Source organism: Engystomops pustulosus, chromosome 2, assembly GCF_040894005.1.
Source record: "Engystomops pustulosus chromosome 2, aEngPut4.maternal, whole genome shotgun sequence".
NCBI lineage: Eukaryota > Metazoa > Chordata > Amphibia > Anura > Leptodactylidae > Engystomops > Engystomops pustulosus.
In genome coordinates, this window is record NC_092412.1 from 61,268,415 (window position 1) to 61,287,929 (window position 19,515).

At 41.6% G+C, this 19,515-nt stretch overlaps 1 protein-coding gene across 1 annotated transcript in view; it reads right to left on the reverse strand.

Annotated features, from left to right (window-relative positions):
- The window catches only part of MBD6 (methyl-CpG binding domain protein 6), a 32,404-nt gene extending 22,981 nt beyond the window's left edge, over positions 1-9,423 (reverse strand). Inside the window, exon 1 of the mRNA XM_072134886.1 lies at positions 8,837-9,423. The gene's annotated coding sequence lies outside the window, so the exon portion shown is untranslated. The remainder of the gene's footprint in view (positions 1-8,836) is intronic.
- Positions 9,424-19,515: the final 10,092 nt, after the last annotated feature.

Sequence of the window (19,515 nt, forward strand, 5' to 3'; positions counted from 1 at the left end):
AGCCTGAGAACTTTCAGTCACGATGGTTGGAAGGTTATATCCAGTGCACAGCTTTGGGGCAGGAAAACCTATGCCAGCCCATTACACTGGCACCCGTGCCCCTGGCCCTTGCATGGAGGTGGCCTAAAGAGGGGAAATAATCACAATTCCCTAGTAACTGGCAAACAAGTCCTGATAAATCTACTGCATCAAGTATGAGTTTTTGTTAATGGAGACTGCTAGATGTACCAAAATTCACAGATTTCAATGGGCTGTGTATGCAAGAATTTACATTTTAGTTTCCATGGCAACAGTGGCTGCACACAGCATTACTTATCATGAAAGTCATATTAAGTGCTGCAAAATGATTTCATGCCAGTATAGCAAAATACATCATGCCACAAAGCTGGATAATGAATATAACCTACCGTAAGATAGCCGCTATATTCTGGACAGACTTACAAGGAAGCAACCCAGAGCCGCAGGGTACCTCACATTCTGCTATAAAGCCTCCTGTACATGAAGAAGAGTCAAAAAGTTTCATTTCCTAGTACATCCCTTTAAAAGGAAATCTACCACCAGGACCAAGGTTTGTAAACCAAGCACACTGACATACTGGTGTGTGCCCCACCTGGCAGGATCCGCTTTCTTAGTTTCTTATGCCCTGGTTTTTACAAAAAAGGCTTTTAAAATTATGCTAATGGGCCTGGGGGGCTTTAGGCCCCAAAGTTGCTAATTGTTCCTGAAATCCCTCAGGCTCATTTGCATAAATCTTAAAGCTATTTTAAAAAAAAACAAAAAACAGGGCATTAGAAGCTAAACAAATTAGCAGGTTCATGATGCAGCGTATGATGTATAAGGTCCCCTTAAAGGCAGAAAGCAAAGTGAGGTTTAAAGTAAAGCCAAACATTTACTTATCTAGAGATAAAAAAGCTGCAATAGTAATCTACATTATTCGCGTTATTCCAGGCCGTGTTGGATGAATCACTGCAGCCAATGTACAGCCTCACAGCCTACAAGTGATTGGCTAAAGAAGTATTTACCGCTGCCGCTCTCACTCATCTCTTATATAATCAGTAATACCACAAATTGCTCTTTTAAGTGATTTTTATGCCTAAAAAGTGCCAAAAATCTGTCCTCTACAATCTAATACTGATGGCTTTTATCTTAAAGGACATCTACCACCAGGATGAAGGATTGTAAACCCAGCACACAGACATACTGCTGTGCCCCCCCCCCCCCCGGCAGGATCTGCTCTTCTTTTAGCTTCATATGCCCTTATGTTTACGGGGGGAAAAAAGCTTTAACAATTATGCTAATTAGCCTGAGGGGCTCTTGCCTCAATTCACAGCTATAGAGCCCAGTGCCCCTAAAGCTCATTTGCATATTTTTTTGTAGAAAAACCAGGGCATAAAAAGCTAAAAAAAAGAGCAGATCCTGCCAGAGGGGGGACACACACCATTATGTCAGTGTGCTGCTTTTGTGTGAAAAGTTGCACAAAAGTCTAAAATTTTTAAGCAACCCCTTGCATATGTCTTGCACTGGACTTTTTATGTGCAAAGGATTGAGACTGTCATTGCACAAAAATTTTAAACTTTTTCAGACGTCCAATTGGGATTTTTAACCCCTTACCGCCGAAGCCACTTTTCACCTTCCTGACACGCCCCATTTTTTCAAATCTGCCCTGTGTCACTACAAGTGGTTATAACTTTGACGCTTTATCTAAGTGATTATGAAATTGTTTTCTCGTGACACTTTGAAGTTCATGTTAGTTGAAAAATGTTTGTGGCATGTTTTGCGTTTATTTATGGAAAAAAATGATATTTGGTAAAAAATTTTGAAAAAATTCTCAATTTTAAAAATTCTAAATGTTCTTTTTCCAGTCATAGTCATAACAGCAAAAAAACTTGACAGCTAACATTAACCTAATGTCCAATTTATGTGGACATTGTTTTTATGCATCCTCTCCTTTTTGGACGATGTTAAGGTGGCTTTGAACTTTAGGTGCGATTTTTCACATTTTCATTAAAAAAAAAAAAAAACCCACAAAGTCGCACTATTGAGGGACCTGCTCAGATTTCAAGCCACTTTGAGAAGCCTAAATAGAAGTAAAACCCAATAAATTATCCCATTATATAAACTACACCCCTTAACGTATGTAAAACATCTTTCATGAAGTTTGTTAACCGTTTAATTGTTTTACAGGGGATAAAACAAAATCAGATGCAATTTTGAAATTTTAATTTTTTTTGGCTAAATGAATGCGTTTTTCAAAAACTTTACACATTTTCAGTGGATAAAATACCAAATTTTCATACACCACATATAACATATGTGGTGGTAACCTGCTGTATGGGCACACGCCACACTGAAGGGAAGCTGCGCCATTCAGAGCAGATTGTGCATTGTCACTTTTTATGGGCTATACAATCTAAATTTTTTGGCAATTTGGGCAAGCTGTCTGAAAGTCAGAATAATCTTTGTTACCTATGGCAACCAATTACAGCTCAGCTTTCATTTCACCAGTGCTCATGAATATTTTAAAGCTGTGATTTGTTGCCATGGGCAACTAAGAATATTCTGACTTTCAGACAGCTTGATAAATCTGCCCCATAAGGGCTTATTTTCAGCTAGTTTAGTGGCACTTTACAAATACTTCATTTTAGTGGGTCATTAGCTTATTGATGAGATTTTATGAACTCGGATGTATGTAGGAAAAGAAAATAAGTAAATTTTGGTTTCCTTTCTTCTTGTATTTTTGGGGGTCATAAAGTATAGTATAAAAATGCTATATTTTTATTCTACAGATCACTAGGATTACAGTGATACCTCATTTATATAGTTTTTTTTAAATATATTTTGACAATTTTACTGAAGAAAAACCACAAAAAAGTACAATGCAGTGATATATAGAGAGATCTATAGAAGATCCATCTCTATATCACAGTGCAACTCTATGGAAGCTCTTAGTTAGATAAAATCCTCCCAGTGACAATCAGCAAGTCTACAGTCTATGTGATAGAGATTCTGTATGTATTTGGCAGGTAGAGAGTGGAGTTTGTGAGTTTAAATCCACGGCTGGCCTGATACATCTATTCCCGAGGAATCCCATGCAGACGGATACTAGGAGTCTGTAGAACTGGATAAGTCTTTCAGTGCCAAAAATGAAACAGAAACCCAGTATACACCATTCTGAGTATGAAAGAATCGAAAAAGTACCAAGGTTTCAATACACTGGACATCTACCAGGATTGAAGTATTGTAAACCAAGCATACTAACATACTGGTGTGCTCTGCCTTTACTGGGATCCACCCTTCTTTGAGTTTCCTAAGCTAGTTTTTAAGAAAGAAAAAGATTTAAAAATTATGCAAACTAGTCTAAGGGGATCTATTACTATCTATGGAGGCCGGAGCCCCTCAGGCTCATTTGCATAACATTTTTGTAAAAAGCAGGCTATAAGTGAACAGAGGGGGCACACACCAGTATGTCAGTGTGCTGGGTTTACAATCCTTCATCCTGGCGGTAGATGTACTTTAAGGCTGTGCTAGGCCCCAAGGACTGGAAGTCACATGCTGGTTTTGCTTGTGGCTAATCCAGGACAATATGAAATGTCTACAAAACCCATTCACACCCTGCATAAAATACAAGCATCATAAATCATTTAGAATCTGCAGAGTATATTGAGTGCGTAGTTCAATGCACAATGCAGTTTTACCTCTGCCACAGGTAAATTATTCTGAAAGCCAAAGCAGAGGTCGGCAGAAAGCCCTCAGCCTATCTACATGCACACAAATGTTTTTATCCATGTCCCATCGTTTGGGGGGGGGGGGGGGGGGGGGGGGGCAATGTGATGCACCAGCATATTCAATTGAAGATTATAGAAAACTCAGAGCAGGTCCTATTCCTGCCTGTGTTTTCAACTCATGCCTTCCCATAGAAGTCTACTGAGATGCAAAAAATAAGGATGTCACACAGATGACCCACCGACATCCATGTGCCGTCCATTGTTTTTTTTTTAGGCTGGTTAGCTCTCAATGTATATGCTAAGCGTACACATTGACATATACTGAAGAGTATTCTCACATCTGACCAGTACATGACGTTACGTCTTCCATCCTGCTCCCTCCTGCTGGGCAACATATGGGGTCAGCGGAGGCAATACCCTATTATTATTTTTATTAATATATTTGCATCCCTCACTGAGCAGATACGCCACTCAGCTGGAGGAAGGACACTTGTGATGTCACTGTCCATATAAGGAAACAACCCCATATATCGGCAGCAGCCAATCACCGGCTAAGGCTGTTGTGCAGTCGTCTCCCGCATTCAACGAGGAGGAGGAGTCACCAAGCGACATATGCCACCGTATAAGCGTACATTGTAAGGACATGTCGGAATACCCCTCCCCCACACGTGTCCTTACATTGTATGGAAAAAAAACGTGACGTGAACCCATTCCTATCCAGTTCCCTACATCAAAATAACAAAAATAAATAAATAAAAATTTTGAAAACAGGAGAAATGTCTTTTCCCAAAAGGTTACAATTTCTTTTATATTGTTAAAACATAACAACTCTATATGAATTTTCGTAACTGGGAGCGAATTTAGAGGATGTGTTATTTAGACAGCACAATCAAAGATGTAAAAACAAAAATGTGTAAGAAAATTTGCAAATGCCACAGAACAATAAATGGCGCCACCAGAAAGTATAACTTGTCCCGTAGAAAACAAGTCCTCAAACATCTCTGGAAATGGAAAATAAAAAAAAAAAGTTCTCGCTAAGGAGTTATAAAAGGTAACAGAAGTGGTTGGCGTTACTAAATGCTTGAGAGGGTGTAATCACCACCCTGATGTAGAAAAAAAAGGGGTTGCTCCAAATTCAGAAGTTATTCCTAATGCCCAGGATGGAAGAGACCTTCCTAATTGTTGATGGTCCGACAGCTAGAACCTGCACCAATCTGAGGATGGGACTCCCGGCAATTAGGAGGGATCTCATTCTTAATAATGGTTGGAGTGGCAGCTGCAACATTGAATTCTACGAGAGCAGCCGAAGATTGCTGGGCAGAGTGCTTGGGTATCTCCGGTACTCACATAGAGCCACAGGACGCACACTCAACCTGCCACTTCACCTATTTGTGAGAACAGGACCCCATTCTAATTGCTGGGGGTCCCTTCTCATGATCAATGGGATTCCCAGTTGTCGGATCATCACCAATTAGGAAGTTATGCCCTATCCGGCGGATTTAGTATAACTTGCAAAGTTGAGGCAACCCCTTCAACCCCATTCCAAACCATATGTACCCGGCCTAAATGGCTTTAATAGATTAAGCTTAAGCTTAAATCTGCTAATCAGGTTATATCAAACCTAAATGCAGGAGTCAGAATACAGCTCGACGCTGGGTATAGATCTGGCCCACATACCCCACGCTACAAGTAAAGTCACATGTACTAGCGCTAACTGAACAGAAATATTATGCAAGTAAAACACTTTGGGCATTATGATGTGCATGCCACAGCCTGTATTTCCCAAGCAGCTGGTGAGCTGGGTACCAACAGGGCAAATGTCAAAATATCAAGTCCTGATCCAGGGATCTACAAATTGTACTAGTTATTTTTCTCATCAGTAGTCTGGAAATAACATATCCAGTAAGGAAAGGCAAACATAAAAAGTAAAATTTAAACTGCAAAAAAAAAAAACAAACTTAATACACCCAGATATAATGGCAAAGGTTGGTTTCAATTCATTTAAAAGTAACTTTTCACATTGAATATGATCTGCCTCCAGAATGTTATAGAGCATGTGAAGCAAAGTATAAACTTTCCAGGGAAAAGATGGCTACCTGTACATGACAGCTAGGACGCGTCCCAATTCACAAGACTGGATTTCATAACACCCTGCATGAGGCGACTGCCAGAGACGCAAGAGATGGAGCAGGTCCTATTCCTGCCTGTTTTTGTGTTCCGGACAGACATTTTCAATAGTCATCGACATGTGAGCTAATTCATGGATGACACACGGGATGTGGAACCCTCGCTTGTGTGCAGTTAGCCTAAGACCGCTTGCCCACAAGCACTCCAAACCTTGTATCACTGGACGTATCACATGCCGAGTTCAGTCCAGTGATACGAGGAAATCCCACCAGCATAGAGCGAGTCTCCTTGGTCTACGCTCCAGTGCAACCATGCTCAATCCGTGTATCATGCTCCGTGTGCCACACAGTTATTCAGTTGTGCTGTTTTTCAGCCAGAAAGAACGGACTCCTAGCAGCATATTATATTCACAGACTGAGCACGGTCGCGTATAACTAGCTTAAGGCTGCGTCAGATTTATTTAGAAGTCACCAAAGCAGATTCCATCATGAAACGGTTCATGAAGAACTTTTTCACGTGGGAAAAAAGACAAACGTTATAGCGGATGTCCACAGACTCAATTATACTCAGCATAGTCCATCATGCTGAACATTAGTGGTCTCTATTATTCTTGGTGTACCTCTCCTAAACTGGAGCAAAACATTAAAATAGGAACAAAGACCTTCTTGCAATAAATCCATTTAAAAGTTAAGAGAAAACCCCCCCCCCACAAGTTTCTTATTTCCCCCTAAACCCACAGCCTCCTCCCTCTGCTATATGTACACATACAGGCGCCACATGACAACAATCCTCACCGTCACATAGCTCTTCAATATTATACTCCCATCACTGAAATTACATCAACTGACTACAAACACACAAAGGACATAGCAAACCCTAGGACAGTGGTGGTGAACCTATGGCACGGGTGCCAAAGGTGGCACTCAGAGCCCTTTCTGTGGGCACCCGGGCCATCGACCCAGCACACCAGATAAGACTCAAAGAATCTACCTGCAGTTCTAAGCAACTTAAGAGATGCGGCTTTTAATCATATTTTGATACTTACTTGGCTACTTGGGACTGTAGAAAAAGGGAGAATGTGTAGACAGGGCCTAATTATCTTTAGATGACCTCCTGCTGGCCCCATGATTCTCTGTGTATAGAGGGAAACTGGATAGAAGCTAAAATGATAAAAATTTTCCATCTTTCTACTGTGTTGCTGTCCTCAGGAGGCCAGTATGATTGAAAGTTGTTGAACAGGGAACAATAAGTTACTGCTTTAATTTTTGGTTGGCACCTCGCGATAAATAAGGGGGGTTTTGGGTTGCTTTTTGGGCTCTCGGCCGCTAAAAGGTTCACCATCACTGGTCTAGGAGATAAGTGAAAAGTAGAGATGAGCGCACCAGACGTTTCAACTACCAATGGCCATGAATGGCCAAAGGTGCACCCCCATTATAGCCATGGCTACTTGCTGGGGTTATCAATTTGCAAGATTGGGACTCCTCTGGCCAATCATGGTCAAGACTAGTTGCTAGTGATGTCAAAGCAACAGGGTCTCTTTAAATAATTTGTTCCTAAGAAACAGGTATTCTTTTTAAGTCAACGATTTCTGTATAGATGACGATTTGTAGTCTTTAGTATATCCCAATTCCTTGGTTCAACATTCAAATGCATTCTCTGCAGGTTTAGGATTAATGCGGAGTAACGTGCATGGATCTTCAGGCGCCGATCACATGATGTGTCACTTTTTTGTTGCATTTTTGACACATTCTGAAGGCTTAATTCGGGATCACATGCTGAGGTTAAATTGCAATCTAGCAAATGTAATGAAAACACAATGTAACCTGTTCAAGCATGTGTTCCAGGCTGAAGCCTTTGGAATGCATCAAAAATGAAACGCATCGTGTGAACGCAGCAAGAGACTAACACGCAGAATCTCAAGCTTGGATTATTTATGAGAGCCACATAACACATTGGGGTTTAAAAGCCGGAGTTAGGACCTCATTGGCAGATTGAGACAAGTCAAGGAACCTCCAGCACTAACACTATAAAGGGAACAGAGTCTTCCACTTCCGTCCACTGTATAGGTTCTGGCATTGGTGGTGGCCCAGAACAGCTGTACATGCCTTAATTAGGATGTTCGGGATTAGAATAAAGTTATATATGATATATGGCTGAGGGGAGTATATGAAAACATTAAACTACTTACCTCTTTCTCCCGTTCCATTTATTGTTTTAATACAACTCGCCCCCCCCCCCAGCCATATATAATTTTTTTTTCTAATCTCGGACAATCCCTTTAATATAATGTCTGTGTCTATTATTTCATTTGTTTTAAGACAGTTCCTATGCAATGGTCCATTTATCTACTGTTCTTTTCACAAAGCTCTAAAACAACAACAAAAATTGGAACCACATACAACAGCAAGAATAGCGATCAACACTACATTATTCTCAGTACTGAACCTACCCAAAACACAACCTCATTATACAAAAAGATTTCATTTTTGTTACCCAAGTTAGGGTAAAAGTAAAAAAGTAAGTAATGATGACGCAAGTCAATAACCAATCAATTCTTACAAAAAATTATCCGCAATGCAGCACATGTAGCTTATAAACAGAAATATGACGGGCACATAGTGTCATAGAACTTCACCCACTTTACAGCAAGAAAAAGTTGCGGTGCAGTCATGCCATGTATTCACCTAGGGCATCACAAGATGTAGAAATATGCCCAGACACTGACCTGTCAGGCAAAAATATAGAGTAAAACATTGGATGAAGTGTGGAGTGAGATCCTAGTGATCCCAGAGAGAGCGGCACATGGCAGAGGTGACAGTATACACAGTGTGACCTCCCTGCCCCCACACCTGGAGAGGTGACATGCTCCTACAGACAGGCAGCAGCTGCTAGATCCATGTGCCCCCTGCCAGTGCCAGGCTGTGCCCCCTGCCAGTGCCAGGCTGTGCCCCCTGCCAGTGCCAGGCTGTGCCCCCTGCACTCACCTCCAGCAGATGAAGTTTGCGGATGACAAGCAGCAGCACTCGCTCCCCTGCAGCAGCTGCCCCTTCCTCCCGGGCCTCTGGAGCAGGGGGGTAAATAAATGCCACAACAAAGAGCAATAAAGGCTGCCCGGGTTTATGGCTTCCCTCTCATTCTTGTTATTGTTGTGTGTTGCTGGAGGTTGTTGATGTCCTGGCAGCAGCAGCCCCTCCTTATTGGGCTCCTCTGGCTTGGCAGTGGGGGGTGCTTGTGTCACTCAGCTCCGTGCCTGGCTGCATAGGATAGCCGTGAGGTGCCCACACAACCTGCTTACCCCCTGCGGGTCCGCTCGCGTAGGGGCTAGGGGGCAGGTAGTGCAGCTGGCAGGCTCAGGCCTGTGCTTGCTACTAGATTTCCCAGCTACCCCTGCCTCTCTCTTCTCAGTGGCTGTTTTCCTTCCCTGGGCTCCACAGCCAGATCATGGAGTTTCCTGTTGCGCAGGCGCACGGCAGCCCTGGGGATCCCATGCCCACAATACACAACCCGCACTACGGGGGCCGGGAGGAGAAAAAATGCACCCACCGCCATTTTGGTTGTGGGCAAACAAATACGTAGTGTTTCCTTTTTGTAACTCAGTTTTACTAGCGGAGTCGGAAGAGGGTAATGTGGCCGGCCGGGAGTTCACACTAAGCATTTTGTAGTGAAGAATACATTACATAGAGGTGTGTGCTGTGGCGCGCAGCCGGACGTGTACAATAACAGCACAAAATGGCTGGTGACACACGGACGGTTTCGTGACATAAACAAGTATGATAGAAGGGGAGTGACAGGCGGGAGAGCAGCGCTGTGCTCGGGCCGTGCCCCAACCTGACATGGAGGCAGCGCGGGGACTCGCCGCACACTCGCTGTCATGTTACAAGTATGTGAGAGGAATACACAATGCAGCCACACAACATCAGCAGCATAGGAAATTCCTCCAGCACTCGGGAAATTTGTTAAAAATAACTTTTTTTAATTAATTTTATTAAAAGACAAGGATACACATCCTTTTAGGAAACAGACCTATGAGTTGTTTTGTGAGAAGAGGATGTATTGCTTTTTTAATAACCTTTGGTTGAATCCCCGAGTGAAGATGATAATGATCTTTCTCCTGTCTATATATATCTATCATCTATCTATCTATTGATCTAATTCAGGAAAGGCAGCACTCCAGTTTGTGAATTAATTCAGGGTTAATTCAAGGTAGCATCCTTGAAATAAAGATCACCCTGAGGGCGCGTTCACACGTTCCGCTATCGTCGCGTTCATAACGGGCTCGGGCCGATCGCATATGCGTTTCCCGGGAAACGCATGCGATTAATAACGCGATCGCATGCGTTTCTCTGGAAACGCATATGCGATCGCCCCAAACTCCGCCCCCTGTGCGCTAGAGGCGCGTTATGAACGCGGCGCTAGCGGAACGTGTGAACGCGCCCTCAATTAATTCACAAACTGCAGTGCTGCTACCTTTCCTGAATTTATCATTGGATCCTTTGCCACGGATGTAGAGATTTTGCACCCAGACAATCAGGTTGTGCTGCCCTGGACTTCCTTTTTCTATCTATTGATCTATATATAATTTACTTTATATTTATGCATCTATAAGTCTATTTAGAAATCTATATCATACTTCTTCTTGTATCATCATCATCTGTCTCCTATAACATTTTCCTACAGTCCCATATTACAGATACTTACCATACTACTGTGTGTAACTACGAAGTTTTATTACTGTGCAGGCTCCACTTTTAGTTTTTTCCAGAGCCCCACTTAAAACCACTAAAACCAACCCTGGTGGTCCCCATTCTTTTTGTATCTGGGGGCCAACTGCACCCAAAAATTTGGGGTCGGGTAACCAGCTTACCATGGTCCCTGGAAAAAAGAAAATTAGTCGCTCCGTAAATACTCCATATCTAACCCAAACCCATATAATGTACAATTATCAGCAGCACTTAGTCTAAAACACACCCTTTCCTGCAGCTATCCAATTTTTATGTAGCCCCCTTCTGATAGAACCCCCTTTTCTGTAGCCCCTCCTGATAGTGCTCTTTTTTTCTGTTGTCTGTCTATATAAGAATGGGGCTACAGAAAAGGGTACACTATAACACCCCTTTTTCTATAGCCCCCACACATCTAATTTACCCCTGTCTTTGACCTCTTCACTATTAAAAAAAAAAAAAGTATATACATAGCGTATATATACCCGAGTTTAAAGCCAAGGCAGCTAATTTTACCACAAAAAAAACTGGAAAAACATATTGACGAGTATAAGCCTAGGGTGGGAAATGCAGACACTTATTTTTAATAAAATGTCCAGCAGCTTACACTCATCAATGAAATATCGAGCAGCAACCTTCCCTCACTAATAAAATGTCCAGCAGCCTCTCCTCACTAAAGAAATGTTCAGTAGCAGCCACCTCTCACTAATGAAAGGTTCACAGCAGAGCCCCCCTTTAATGAAATGTCTACAATAGATCCCCCGTTAATAAAATGTCCACAGCAAAGCCCCCTTTAATGAAATGTCTACAACAGAGACCCCCCATTAATGAAATGTTCACAGCAGAGCCCCCCATTAATCCTTTAGCCCCCTTTATCTTTTTTAATCTTTAATTGTGGTAATATACCAAAGAGGCTACTGGGGCATGGAGTAGCTGGAGTTGAGGCTACACACCGCGGCTACTCTATGCCCCAGTAGCCTCCTTGATCAACCCAGATATCTTCAGTGAGCAGCTCCTCGTGCGCAAAGCAAGGGCGCTACTGGGGCGTGGAGGAGCCTCAGCTCTGGCTACTCCATGCCCCACTAGCCTCTTTGGTAAATTAGCATATTATCTCAATTAAAGATTAAAAAAGATAAAGGGGATTAAAGGATTAGCCCTAAAAAGGCAACTACCACCGGATCTACCTTTATAGGTAGATCCGTGTTGGTAGGTTTCCTTAAAGTGTAGACAGAGGTGGAAGTCCAACGGTGCGTGCTCGGGGGAATAAGGAGGATGCGGCAGCATCCTTCCATTTGGGCATCATGTCAGTTGTGAACTGGTGCATTGCCATGCAGAAGGCACCTTTGATGAGCATGCCACTTCTCTTGGTTTTGGTCTTTTTTGGTTTCCATAGTAGTGAAGCATAGTAGGCCCAGTGATCTTGGTACCCTTTGCTAGGAAATCCATCAATACTACTCTTTTCTGGTCCCAAAATACTGTGAGTATGACCTTGTCTGCCAAGGGTTGGGCATGTGTCTTCTTTGGAGGCTGTTAGACATTTTTATCTAGGACTCAAAACATGTTGTACAGGTGACTTTCACAATTAACTCTTTCATGACTGCCCCGGGGCTAGAACAGAAACCAAGACACGTCAGTCTCTTAGTGTATGTAAAGATTTTCTCCCTCGTTTAATCTCTCAAATGCATAATATTACAGACAGAAGAGTCATCAAAGCGGTGTGAATAGTATACTGCAATGCTATTGGCCATAATGAATTTACCAGCACATTTCTCAGAAAAGGCTAATAGACTTTGTTCACAGACATGTTTATACTAATTTCCCTGAGAAGAAGGAGATAAAGTGTCTCCAGAATCAAAATATAATGCAGCATGAAGGACAGACTGGCTTCCCATTAAAAGGGAATTAGTTGGCAAGCAAGCAAACCGGTTACATAAAATGAAATTTGAATCATGATATTAACTGGACAGTGCTTGACCCCCGGCGTGATCCCAAGCTAATCTCCTTAACAGAGGCGATGAGTCATGATGCTTCCATTGCATTGTAAAGATCCTCTGTGATCGGTTTGTTGAAAAAGTCCTCCTGGTTTCTATGCCACCAGTGAACTCAGCGAATGGATACCTATTACATGTGAAGATGGTCTATGATGATTTTTCTCCACGGACACCACACTAATTCTCTAAAATGTCAACATCCACTTGCTGGATGGTGTGTTCAGCAATAGCAAAATGTGTAGGTTTTGGAATTGGATCTGTTTGCAATGAAGTCCGGTCACATTTAATTGACAAATCGAGTTCTTGACTAGATCATATCATGGGGAATCTTCAGAATAAATCTCTGTTTGATATCATCGATTGTCAGGCTTCTGGGGTAGTGAACCCCCTGGACCACTGCGGACAACGACACAAGTCGACACCTGGGACTAGAATCTAAGTGGCACCCGGTTTTCACAAGGGCCCACCGCAAAACGGGTTGGACCGTGGTGGCAGCCAAGGACGGGGTACAGAGTCAAGAGGCCAGCTCATGGTCGGGGAGAGGCTGGAGGTCAAGACAGGCAGCAAAGGTTCAAGGTCAGAGAAGGAGCAAAAGGTCAGGGCTGACAGCGAAGGAGCGAAAACGGGAACAGGTCTGGGGTCACAATGGGGAATCCATTCACAGGAACTAGGTACAAGACAAAGCTTTCTCTTAGGCATTGAGTGCAAAAACCCGGCGGGGGATGCTGGGAGAAGCCGGCTTTTAAGGAATTCCGTGAAGTGGCCAGCACCAATCAGCGGTGTGCTGGACCTTTAAATTTCCGAGCCCCGGAGCCAGGACATGCGCCCTGGGAAGCCGAGACGGGAGCAGGAGCGTGGAGAGGTGAGTGTGGATGGGGGAGTGGCAGCCGCCATGGAGAGGGGCACAGGTGTGCATCCGTGACATCGAACGTCTCCTTTGGTGTGCGGCCTTTCAAGTAAAGGAACTTAATGATTCTTCTGTATTCCAATGGGTGGATCATCACCAATATCAATATTTATAATATTATCAGACCTCACAGCACCTCTAAAAATAAGTCGCAAACAGGCACGTAACTTTTGCATATGTGCAGTTATAGCTTACAATAATAAATAGAAGTGGGTAAGAGGAAATCTTTAATGTATTAATAATGTATTATTACATTGTTGGAGCCTAAAACAGAGATAGATTTTAACACACAAATTTACACACCGAGAGGAAATAATAACCACATAATAAATATTTATATACTGTAGCTCCATCATTTTCCGCAGCGCTGTACAGATAATGGGGTACATATGCAAAAAAAATAAGACAATACAGAATAATGACATGGTCATTTGAAGCAACTGGAGGGAGGACCCTGCTCACAAGAGCTTACAATTCATGATGAGGAAGGGGCGACATAGGAGGTAAAAGTGCTTATACATTGGTGCAGCCAATCTTTATAAGGGATCAAAATAAATGTTGCTGCATGAACCATCTTATAACGAGGGACCAAGTTAAATAGGAAAGCGGAGTAGCCTGTATAATGGTAAAATCTAGTTCTTGCAAGATAACATAGATAGGAAAGAGTTTAGTAAGTAGGGAATTACAGTTATTGAGACAGGAATGAATCAGAGCAAAAATTAGGGTTTAAGAAGTTTTCCTTGTAAGAAATGGAAATATTTTTTAGGTTCTTGTTACAATAGGGGGCAAGTGATTGGATGTACAGTGCAAAGGTCATAGTACAGCACAACCCCAAGACAGCGGGCCTGGCGCCTTGCTTTATGGTGATATCACAGACAGAAATGCAGATTGTCAGGGTTTGTGAATGGTGCAAAAACAAGAAATTCCGTTTTAGAAAGGTAAAGTTTCTGCTAGAGAGAGAGGACATGATGTTAGAGACAGCAGAGAGAAAATCACTAGTGCTCTACAGTAAGGCTGGTGATTCATGCAGAAGTATATAGTTGGTTATCATCAGAGTAAAGATGATACCAAAAGCCAAATCTCATGGTTTTTCTAATGGGGCAGTTTAAAAGGAAAAAGAGAAAAACCTAGAACGGAGTCCTCAGAAACCCCGACAGTGAGAGGAAGAGTAGAAGAGAGATCCAGAAAATGAAATACTGAAATTGTGTTCACAGAAATAGAAAGAAAACCAAGAAAGCCCTGTGTCCTTCAGGCCAATGGAGTGAAGAATCCTGAGGTGGTCCACAGTCTCAAATGCTATTGAGAGATCCAGAAGAATGAGGAGAGACTAGTCACTAACAGTCACTGTGAGAGTCCTAAAGAGGTAGTTAGTGATAGAAACTGATACGCAGAAGGGGAGAAGGAGGTATTAAAAAGGATGTTAAAGCCTCCAATGATGATGGATGGAATCTCAAAGGATAGGAAGTGGGGAAGATGTGAATTGGTCAAGAAACTGGTAAGATGAACCCGGAGGACAATATACTGCAATCACATAAGGTGTGTGGACCTCAAAAGAACAGATTGTGAGATAGGGTACAGGGGGCATACATGGAAATTTCACTGTGAAGAGAGGGGCCTTTCCCTCCTCTCTGCCTTTTCCCACATCTGGAGGATTGGGAGAAATCTAAGCCACCCTAAAACAAATCAGGAGAGAAGCAAGAGTGGAGAAGAAGAGGTACACTGATTCTTAATTAGGTAAGCTGGTAAGCAGTGTGGTAGAGAGGTTGGAATAAGAACCAGATGGGGTAAGTTGGTTAGAAAGATTATAATGTGCATGAGAGGAGCACAAGAGTGAAGGAAGTGGGAAAGATATAATGCAGGCTTTGGGAATGGTCAGATGACACAGACAGTGGGTCCTAACGCTAAACTCATTTCTAAGCTTCCGTACCGGATTGCCTTGCCAACCCTAGGGGTAAGGGACAAATGGTCAACAAAATTGGTTTCAAAATTGCATATAATTTATAAAAATAAAATATATAAAAATAATCCACTGTTCACACTAAGGTTCACAGAGTAAAACCTAATGATACAATCTGCTCATACTCAGCCATTATCCGTTGACAGAGTTTGATGTCACACAAGGACTGATGTGGATGGTGGACACAGGGAGGATAACTTTTGTATACTTTAACTTACCAAACTGATTTTGAGATTTTTTTTGTGTGACAAATTCTACTTTATATTAGTGGTAAATTTTGGTTGATATGTTTTGCATTTATTAAAAAAAATTATAAAAATTATAAAAAAATAATGGCAAGAAAAAAGATACAGGGTGTTGGTGAGCACTTCCAAGTAAAAAATGTATATACGAAAGGTAAGTTGATCTTTTGAGTATTTATTAGCTATCTTCATCAGACGTCTTCATAAAATCAAAGTACTACAAAGATATAAATTAAAAGTTAAGCTAATTCTATAGAAATAGTAACAATAATATGCATGACAAAAATAGATAATATTAAATTGAAACAGAAATTGATACATTTTAAAGGGGTTATCCATGTTTTAAAAAATACTGAGGGCACTGCTGGGGCGGGCAATTTAAACATAATAAACATGTACTCACCTTGTCCGGCGCTGCCGATGTCCCGCGCCGCGGCCGGTCTTCTCTGTGCGCCGGTTTCATTACAAGGGCGCACAGGCCGGAAGCTCCCATCTGACACCATCTCCTAGCGCTTAAAACGCTGGGAGATAGGGACGGATGGGAGGAGCCGGCCACATCGCGGACCAAACAGGGGCACGGATTGAAGGGACCGCGGCGCGGGACATCGGCGGCTCCGGAGGAGGTAAGTGGATGTTTATTATTTTTAAATAGCCCTCCCCAGCCTGGCCCTCACTAGTTTTTAAAACCCGGATAACCCCTTTAACATGTAAATAATAAATGAATGTACATTCAAAATAGTTAGATAAACATATACATAATAATAGTAATGATGGTAATAATACTAACTGTATGTGTAATAAGTGCTAAAACGAATCATTAGTAATTTTTTAATCTAGTAATTAGTATTTCATAGAAGTGATTATATGACCGCCATACATTTTTATGAATTTGATACAATGTGTAAATAGAGGTAAGACTATAAACAGGAAATAAATAAATTGTAAATAAACTAATTTGATACATTGTAAAAGTGATCATATGCAGAAAATATAAAAGAATGTAGAATTTAAAAGAATATTTAATCAAAAAGACTGTAATTTAATTGTGAAGTTGAAATTGTACATTCATTCATATTTTCTACATATGATCACTTTTACAACATATCAAATTAATTTATTTACATTTTATATATTTGCTATTTATTGTCTTACCACTATTTATACATTAATGTGGTACATTTACTTACCCGGCCCGCGGAGTTCACTGAGTGCATTGTCCAACGAGAAATCACTTCTGTCCCATGAAATCCGGCGCAGCTGCGCCAAAATCCGATCGTGTGTGACACAATCCAAGCGCAGACACTTGTTAAATACCTGTCACAGCCGCGCAAAACCCGGAAAGCCCGACAATTGCGATCCGCAGACCTTTAGTACATAAGCTCCATTGTATCAAATTCATTACAACTTGTAACTACTTTGAATGCACATAAATTATAACAAGTAAATGATAAATTAATCAATTTTGTTTCACTCTAATTAAATTTTTATCTATTTTTGTCATGCGTATTATTACTACTGTTTCTAGAGAATTAGCTTAACTTTTATTTATCTTTATCTTTGTAGTACTTTAACCTGATGAAGACACTGGTCTGGGGTGTCAAAATGCGTTGTCAAAGAATTTTAGCAAATAAATACTCAAAAACTTACCTTTTGTACATCCATTTTTCACCCAGAATTCACTTCCTACATATGGTACTAGAATCCAGCTTCTTGGGAAATGGAGGATGCATCCCTTCTGCTCGCTCTCAGTCTCCAGTTTTAGAACCTTTGGAGGACCTTCAAAGGTCCTGAAATGGCTCTTGTGTACATTTGTATTGAGAGCAGGAACGGATATAAAGATGAAGGAAACGCGCCCCAACACCCTGTAATTTCTTTCTTGCCACTATCTATCTCCTTTATGTAGGCTTCATTTTCAAAAGGTCATTTTATGTTATCAAGACTTTAGAGAGCTTACAAATGAAATAGCAATTTTCCAAATTTTAAAGAGGTTTTCAGAAATGAATTTTTGAGGATAATTTTTGTTTTTAATGAGCTTTGAAATAAATAATAGTAGAAACCCCCTATAAATCACCATAACAAAGCTGCTTTCACTCTGCAAATGTTGAGCAGGGTGTAAGGGGCTTTGTAATTGGCTGCCCCTCTTCCATGTATTAACCCCTGTGAACACAGATGCGTCTCCAGGTCCGGGGGTACTGCTCCCAGGTAAGTGTTTTGAGCTCCTCCATACAGGCAGTGTATTCCCATGCTGTGTGCCATGGCTCCCAGCACTGCTCATTGCTGGTCACTTTGCACAGAGCTATCGGTAGGATGTTCGGTAAGCCTGCGGCAGTGGTTGGGGCATCAGCGTGCGTGCCCACGGATAGGGTCCTCTCTGGCACGTGTGCCATAGGTTTGCCACCACTGCCATACATTATACACTGTAACAGAGAAACCTGTCCCCAGAAGTCTGTACTGCTCCTTTTTTTTGTCACCTATATATTTAAAAAAAAATGTGATGGAGAGGTCATACAGTTCTAATAATCAGCTGGATCTGAACACCGAAGAATAAAGATGTTATGGGGTGCAGAATATGGCCAAATAGATATTTTTTTGTTTATTTTAACAAAACAACACTATATAAATTTGGTGTGATGTATGTTTTATTTGGACCACACAGTGAAAGCATTAAAACTGTAAAAACTGTAAGAGTTGTAAGAATTTTCTTTCCAGATTTTTACTATTTTATGGCACCACTAGGAAGTACAATATTTTCCCTTTAAAGGGATACAGGCGGTCCCCTCGACTTACATACGACCCCTAGTTACAAACGGACCACTGGATATTACTGTACTAATTTACTGTACTTTAGTCCTAGGCTACAATAAATAGCTATAACAGTTATCAAATGTGTCTGTAATGAAGCTTTAGTGTTAATATTCCCCACTGTGCGTTGTCCGACGATCGTGGACTCCAGCGCAGTTCACTAAGATCGTGTGCCCGATTTCCTGCCTGTGTCGCTTCCCCAATCAGGTCGGCTGGAGTTCACCTTCTTCTTCCCAGTGTATGTAAGTGCATTGCTTGCAACACAAATTTAAATGTTAAATCCTGCGCTATGTCCGAATCCGTCAGATCGTCTGACGACCCCCCCCCCCGATTTGTGTCGCATGAAAATCCGATCGTGTGCACCACAGTAACATTTTAAATGCGACGCAAATCAGGCGTTTGTGCGGTCCGCGAACCCTTAGTAAATGAGCCCCACTGTCTGTGACGGAGATAGTATGGTGCTCATACTATAGAGTTGAATAGAGCAGCAGAGTGCATGTTCTGTTCATTTGGAGTACCACGGACCCCTGTACTTGTGATCTGTAGGGGTTCCACCACGTAATTACAGTAAGTTATTCTCTATGCTGTGATTAGGGGAAAAAATACATTTTCACTTTACTAGCTGGACAACCCTTTTTAAATATTAGTAAGATCTCATCAAATTTCAGTTATTTCTTGTAAACAATTTACAATATCTGCTGTAATCTTTGAAATCATCATTCATGTATAGCACAACTTCTGTGAACTACGGTGACAGGGTAAGTAAATGTGTCCCGTTGTGTTAGATGTATGTATTACTACGTTGATTACTTTTGAAAACCAAATAAACAGTTTAAAAAAAAAAAAAAGAAAGAAACACTCACCATACTGTTGCAATCCACCCAAGAAGCTGAAGTCGATAGTGACCTCAACACATAAGTGGTTTGACAGAAGAGGTTGTGTCCTTCAATCACCCCGGAGATGAATCCCTGTCAATTGGGTCGCTATAACAGGTGAGGAACCTAAAGCAGGTGCCTAAACAGTTCCTAAAAATGTATACATGTTAT